We start from the raw sequence: 8,500 nt of genomic DNA on the forward strand, positions 1-8,500 counted from the left end.
AAGCAATAGTAATCTCAATAAAAAAAAAAAAAATTCAAGATTAAATTTCCATAAACCTAAAAATGCTATAAAGATAAATAGCTAATTAGTAAAGTTTGAAAAAAAAAATAAGGTTTAGTTGTTGTGTAATTTTTTTTCAGAAGAGTTGTTTTGTAATTGTATGGTTTTGAAACTCAGACCATGCAAAGAACCATAATAAGAAGATGTTCAAGATTTTTTAGGTTAGATTAGGGTTAAATCGAGGTTGAAGCGTAATGAAATTTAATTAATTTAATAATCATTTAAAATGTAAATAAATATATTAAATTAGTAAAAATAGAAACAATTGACTAAAAAATATATCCAAACTCAATTACATAACTTTGAAATGAATTTTCATAAAGTCAATAAAAAATAATAAAGTATAAACAAGAATTAAAAAAAAAATTGTGTTTGGTAATTTTTCAAATAAAAGCATTTTAATTTGAAATAAAATTATAAATTCCACGTTTACATGTAAAGATGTAAAAGCATAATTCTTGAACACAAATAAATTTAGCAAATAATAATTTATTGAGGGAAAAGTGATGCAATAAAATGGAAAACCGTGTGAAAGTTACTTAAGGCTCTGTTTGGATATCGCTTATTGCTGAAAACTAAATATATTACAACAAAATAATTTTTAAATACGTGAATAGTGCCATGGGACCCATTTTTAATGTTTATTTTGCTGAAAAAGGAGGTTTATGGGTTTCGTGAATAGTGCACGGGACCCACTAAAGAAAAAAATGTGCCGCTAGGAAGCACAAAACGAGCTTTCCAAACGCATATTAAGAGTCTGTCTGGATACCGTTTATTATTGAAAATTGGAAACTGAAACACTGTAACAAAATAATTTTTAAATGTGTGAATAGTGTCGTGAAACCCAGTTTTAAAATTGTTTTTGTTAAAAAAAATACTTGCTGGTCCTGTGAATAGTATACGGGACCCACTAAAAACAAAAACGCTGAATCTGAGAAAGGCAAGACATGCTTCCCAAACCTAACCAAAAAACGCAACTTAGGAAAACACAAACGCAATAAGCCTTACACAAACGCACCTTAAGTATAATACATCTTCAACTAAAGACACTTCAGCTGGTGTAGTGAGTGTAGTGCATTCAGCCGTGTCATCCATCAAGGTATCCAAAAGCCGACCATGTGCAGCTTGAGTAGTTACTAGTTATGAGGGACTGCAACATGTCTCCTTGAGTTGCTTGAATATAAGTGAAATGTCGGCCGGGGGTACAATGCTACTTGCCAGGTCAACTCGCTCTGTTCTTTGCTGGTTTTGTGGCCTACGCAGGAAGGTGAAGCTGTAAGAGATAAGTACAGATAGGAAAGGTGTTGAATATTTAAACAAACAAATTATAAAGTGGTGTATGTTAATTGTGGAGGCAGTCACGTAATTAAATTTTAAAACATTAATGAGATGGCAAGGAGTGTCTTTCTCACCTTAAGATCTTTTTTTTTTTTTTTTTTTTTTGAGAAAAATCCCCTTAAGGGTAGAGATCTTATTATTGCATCCTCAATAAATCAAGTTGGTACACTTTAAAAATGTCGGGTGGAATGGAACAGACTCCATCCAGACCAGAAAAGGATAACTAGCAGCTCGCCTAGCAAGCTTATGTGCCACACAGTTTCCTTCTCTATTAATATGCTTAACTAAAATGTGAGAAAAATAAGAAAATAAACGTTTGATATCCAACAATACATGACCCAAAGTTGAGTGATCCATGTGACCTCCATTAATAGAGGTAATAGTGTTTGTAGAATCTCCTTCCACAATCACCCTGTCAAAACCGAGTTCCTTAGCAAAAACCAAAGCCCAACGAGCCGCTAACACTTCCACCTTATTTTTAAGTGAAATTAGTGGTTAACTTGTGTACGATAATTTGACAAAAATGATATATGTTAGAGATATATTAGCCCATTAGCATAGGCCCAAGTCTAATTCTACTTTGTGTGCAAGTCAAGTCTCTTATTTGTACTAGAAGTCTATTAGTCTAGGGTTTAGTTTACTATATATACACATGTTATGATTTATTGTAATACAGGATTTGTACTACACTATAATATATTATATATTATTGATGTAGCCCTTTAGGGTTTCCTCCATGGATGTAGACCGTTAGGTTGAACCACGTAACCCTGGTGTGTTATTGTAATCTATACTTTATACTTTCGCTTCTGCAAGCTTATGTGCCACACAATTTCCTTCTCTATTAATATGCTTAACTGAAATGTGAGAAAAACAAGAAAATAAACGTTTGATATCCAACAATACATGACCCAAAGCCGAGTGATCCATGTGACCTCCATTAATAGAGGTTGTTTGCAGAATCTCCTTCCACAATCACCCTGTCAAAACCAAGTTCCTTAGCAAAAACCAAAGCCCGGCGAGCCGCTAACACTTCCACCTTATTTTTAAGTGAAAAGCACGTGGATGAGATCACATTATGGTTTCTTGTAATGTATTTTATTTTTATTAGAAAGAATGCGGAAAATGAATTGGTTAATTTATTATTATTATTTTTAGAATCTTAATTTATTTCATTATGATTTGAAAGCAAATTGAAAAACGTCCAAAGATGCTACATATGGTTTTTTTTTTTTTCCTTTTTGAAACTCTAGCATATGGTATTTCGAATACTTTGGTATAATAATATACTCCAATTCCCTTAAAAATTTAAAAAGAAATTTGTATAGGGTGTGTATGGCTTGGTTGGATTAGAGGGTTTTTTCAAGCCAACTTTTCTTGTTGGGTAGAGAAAGTTCCAATCTAACCCATCACATGTGTAGAAACTAACTCACCCCCCATCCATATGGGTCTTTGGACTAATTAATCAAGCATTTTTTTTTTATAAAAATAAATTATTATAATTCACATAAAATAGCTATCCAAAATTTCAAATTCGTCTAAAATAATTCTCAAATACCCAAATTATTCAAACTAAAAATGAAAAAAAAAGGTTAATAAAATAAAATTATATATATGGTAGGTCAAGTTAGGTTAGATGGGCTAAAAAAACTTTAACTTGAACTTTACCCAACTTGAGACTTAAAATAAAATTTCAATAGAAATCAACACATCAGCCCACAAAAACCGATCCAAGGCATTTGGTTGAGTTGAATCAGTACGTCAAGTTGGTAGGTTGGGTGTGCAAATGCATACTTTTATTTTCTTATGGCCTTCTTTTGTATGGAGTAATTCACTTGCACAAAAAGAAAAATGTTTATGAAAAACTAATATAAAAGAGAAATGTCAATTATTCAACTTTTTTCACAATATATTTTTACAATTTATTAAGGTAACAAGTTATAATTAGAAGTTTAGAATTGCATAGCTTTGATTCCACATTTATCATGCACAAACCACCAAAAAAAAAAAAAAAACTATCTTGAAAATCTATTAACAATTATGAAAAATGCCATGTTATAAACTTTTTGAATATAAAAATTGTCCTTCCAAGATTTCCCGGATACTGCTTAGGCCAAAAGAGGTTGCAAATTTAGATGGCTAGCTCTTTCATAAAAATCATCTAAATTTATTCTCATGTAATTCTTTCTGAGAGTTAAATAAAAAAAAAAAATTGTAATTATTTCTGAACTGACAAACTAGTCCCTCTCTTGTTTCCATCTAATTAGTAAGAACCAAAGTCAAGATTGTTCTTAACTACAAATCCATTTGTTTAATGCAAATTGGCACGGAAACAAGAAAGGAAAGAGTAATAGGGAAATAGATAATCTTCTCTGATCGATTGATTGGCCTGGTTTTAGATTTATGCGTGCGTAGAACAGGACCACCAAGTCCCCGTAATCACATGATAACGAAATAATATGTAACCTTTTATCAGAAAGAAAAAAAAAAAAATGATTACCTAGCATAGATAGGTACCAAAAACCTTATTTTAAAAGCCGTACTAATTATAACTAATTTTTATAGGGATAACTTTTTTTTTAAAACTATTTTATAATTATAATTGTCACTATGAAAGTACGAATGATATTGCTATTTCAAGTGTCGTGCAATAATTACAATAAAATTATTTGGTTTCCTCTCTCTCTCTCAAAATGATATAAAGGACCACAGAGTTTATTAATGCAAAAAATGAGTTACATCATTCTGTAGGCCCTTTGTTAGAAAGTTGGGGCTTTCCTCAATCCATTCACTGACAGTATCGAATTTCAATCATCCTGACTTTCTAACCAACAAATTGTTCATTTGATTGAACTCTGATATATGACTATTTATCCACCATTAAAAACAAGCCGACTGTAGACATCCATTTAGAAACCTTTAAAAAAGTCATTTTTGAGCAAATATGACCACCATAAAAATTAAGACAATTGTAGACATCCATTAAGCAACCTTGAAAAAAATAATTTTTGGAGCAAATATGATTAGAGGATAAAATAGTAATTTCATATGGCTATGAAGTTTTATTTTTTACTTAGAATAGGAATTCACATTATAATGAGTCATTATCAAATTTAAAGATAAAGTGGTCCTTCTATTAAGTAAAAATAATTTTAAAATAATCATAAATGTCTGTTAAAATTTGATTGTAAAACAAATTTTATTTTTTAAAATTTAAAAATCACATTTATTAGGATTTTAGAGGATGGATTACTTAAGGCACATTTGATACTCTAAATGACGAGTACATTAGGAATAGTAATTATTTGAGCATCCGTAGCAGATGTTGCAAAAATTATGCCATTTTACCACATCAAAGACCTACTTTATTATTTTACCACATCATTTTACAACATCCCATTTATCAGATGTTTTATCATTCAATTCTATACATTAAAATAATATTTACTACACATTAAAATAATATATTATCACATTCTTATTATCATCCACAACAGCCACATCATCAAAGTCCAATAAAATAATAATTTTTGGTTTACCACATCTGTCCATACCATTGCAAATTTGCAATGGTACAAACACAAATGGTATAATTTTACAACATTTGCAATATCTGATGGGGAGCTGATTTTCCTGTTTGGTGTGGGATATGTGCCAAATATTTAGCATTTGACACATATTCCACATCTACTGTGGGTGCTCTTAAGGAATGATAGATGTTATAATGGAATAATTATTCAAATTCAAAGGTTGGTTGTTACATATAGAATGTTTGTAAAAAATGATACATATGGAAGTATATTTTGGAAATATATTAATTGAAATATTGTCATATGTATTAATAAATAATTATTACAGTAATTTTAGAAGAGAATAGCTGCTAATCAATTTAAGGAATAGTTCTTTCCAGGGAATAATTTGTTCTTGTAATAAAGATGCTAGCAAGAATAACCGAATAGTTATTACACAAGAATAAATAACTATCTAATTACAAAATCTATTATAGTCTACCAAAACTTGCTCTTAGTGAATGGGCTAAGTTGATGATTCAATTAAATTATGCTAATATTAATTTTCATGTAAACAATAAAAGCATTTAATGGCAAATTAAATAATATGTCACTAATTGCACAAAGCCAAACATAATGGAGATAGTGATATGGTAACACAGGAAAAACTGATGGAAAAATTATTTTAAAAGAAAAACCACATTGGGGAAACCTTCTTCAATTAAACAAATTAACTATGATAAGAGAAAAATTAAAATCTCAGGAATTTTTTTTTCTAGACTTTACCAGCTAATAGGCAAATTACAAAGAAACCCTTTTACTGTACCAAAATATCTAGGGGGTGTTTGGATCCTTTTTTTCATCACTCAATTTCCGTCACTCATTACTCATCACTCAAAATACCCTACCCGTTTGGCACCATCACTCACTTGTCATCACTCAATATTTTTCACACTGTTTGTGGGCCCCATATTTGTCACTCGGTGCAGCTGTTTTTTTTTTTTTTTTTTTTTCCCAGTATCATTGAACCTAGTGAAAGAAGAAGAAGAAAAAAAAGAAAAAAAGAAACCCAGATCAGATCACAGAACCCAGTGAAAGAAGAAGAAAAAAAAAAAAAAACCCAGATCAGAAGGAAGAAGAAGAAGCCACCTAGTGTGAAAGGAAAAAGAAAAAAAAGAAGATGAAGGCATGCACTGAACCCAATGAAGAAAGAAAGAAAAAAGATGGTCAAAGGTTGCGACTAAAGTCTAACAGTGGGTCTTTCCATGTAGTGTTATTTATGGAAATGCCATTGGGTTATGAGTTATGAAAATTGAAAACAACTAAAATGTGTTTTTAGTTTTCATAACTCATAACTCAAAAATTAGAGAATTGAGTGATGGAGACAGAGTTATGGAAACAGAGTTATGGTGGTGCCAAACGGACTTCTAGCTATGGGTCCCACCATTTTTGAGTTATGAGTTATGGAAATAGAGATACGAGTTATGGAAATTGATAAACCAAACACCCCCCTAGACTCTTCAGGCACATGAATTGCTTCCACACACCCATGATCTAGACCAAAACCTCCCATCAATTGTAAGAACCTCTTGAATTTTTTTTTTCACAAGTAGTCTGTGGTTGGTGTTATGGCTTTAGATTCTTCACCAGATGATCTTCAGATTTACTTCAATATCTTTGGTATGGTGAAATTGAGAGAATATTGGTTACAAAACTCTATCCACACAAACAATAATTTCTCTCTTGTAAAAGAAACATTTTTAATTAGGGTCACCTTATAATGTCTTCTTCTTTTTTTATTTATTTTATTTTATTTTTATTTTTTTTAATCCTAACAAGTAGGGCTCAAATTGGGGTTGAAATAGACAAGTTGTTGAGCCTTTTGGATTGCTAATTTGCGCAAGCTCAATATATCGAGAGGAATTGAGGTTGCTATTGAGGTAGCTTGGTCGATCGTGGATGAAATTGAGCTTGGAGTCAAGGTTATAGAAACTTCACTTTTAGCTGGTCAAGGCTAGATCGATTGAAAGGAATCGAGATTGAAGTCTAGGTTACATAAATTTCATCTTGAGTAGTCTTTTGATTCTTCAACTTGATCTCTAATTACAACTCTAAGATATAGCAAAACTCTGACCACTGTTTGTCAACACTAAAAGATATAGACTAACAGCATTATATTAATTTTATAGGAAATTAATGAATGTAAATGAAGACAATTGAAGGAAATCACATAAGATTGGAACTCGCATTAATTTATTCATTGTAAATTAACGAATGTCCTTTTTTTCAAGTAAAGATAATTTTAAAAGAATTCACTTTATAATCATGTGAAAGAATGGTTTCTTTCTATTGGTTGAAGATTGATTTTAAAGTAATCGTGAGTGTCAATTGAAAATTGAGTTGTAGTTGATCAACAGTTCATTCCGGCCCACGAACACCTGTGAAAAAGGATAAACAAGGTAGAGATCCGACGGAGTTATGGGGTTATACAGAGTGTTTGTTTGTTTGTTTGTTTTTTTTTTTTTTTTTTTTTTTTTTTTTTTTAAATTTTTTTTTAATTTTTTATACTTTAATGGTCAACTTATATATATTATTGTTTATTTTTTTGAGGAAAAATATCTTTTATTGTTGTTGTTAAGACTTCAATAATGCTCCAAGCACATGACTGTTGTAAACTAATTACTCAGCAAGTCCAAGGTTGAATCCGTAGGAAATGGTGTGGAATAGTAATCCAAAAGATAAAATTAAATTGAAACAATAAAATTTAACTAAAGAGAAATTGTGATTTGGTTGGTAAAGAAAAATTAAATAGAGGAAAAGACAGTATACAGTCTTAAAATACTAAGATTTAGGGATCCACATACAACACATTTAAATATAGTTTTAAAAATTTTATTTTATAACTATTAAAAGTCATATGAAGAATAATCATAGTTAAATGATTTAGCAATAAGATCACATAAATTAATTTTTAAAACTAAAATTTATGAATTTAATTGATTTTAGGTAAGATAAAATTAGTAAACTAATTCATAGGGAATTAATTCTAAGTGTTTAATATGATCGAAGTCTACGTTAAATAAAAGAATTATATAAAAAATTTGTAGAAAGATAAATAAATGAAAAACATAATAAATTATGCATTAAAAGTATGAACAAAAATATTAAGAACTAAGCAATAGAAGCTTTGGACTTCACCTCTTACCTTAGCACGCCTTTTAGCAAACCATTACACAGAAAAAAAAAAAAAAAAGTCAAAATTGAAAAATAATTCAGTCAAACCTTTTTTTTTTTTTTCTGAGGTTTCTGCCCCCTTGATGCTGACATAAATCATAATGAACCCCTAAATGAACTAAGAAACCCCAATACTCATAAAATTTTATAGTGGAAAAAATATCTAATTTTAGAGCTCTGTTTTACCTCATTTCCAGTCCTTTAAACATCGGAATTGGAAGATCATTTTGAAATTCCAATTTGTTTCCCTTTGAATCATATTTTCAACGCAATAATTATAATGAATTTATTTGTTGGGTGATGATCAATTTAACCTCAGAGGATTTTTCTTGTCAGGGTTTTTCCTATATAACCATATT

The sequence above is a fragment of the Quercus robur genome, chromosome 5 (assembly GCF_932294415.1).
Source record: "Quercus robur chromosome 5, dhQueRobu3.1, whole genome shotgun sequence".
In the NCBI taxonomy this organism is placed as follows: Eukaryota; Viridiplantae; Streptophyta; class Magnoliopsida; order Fagales; family Fagaceae; genus Quercus; species Quercus robur.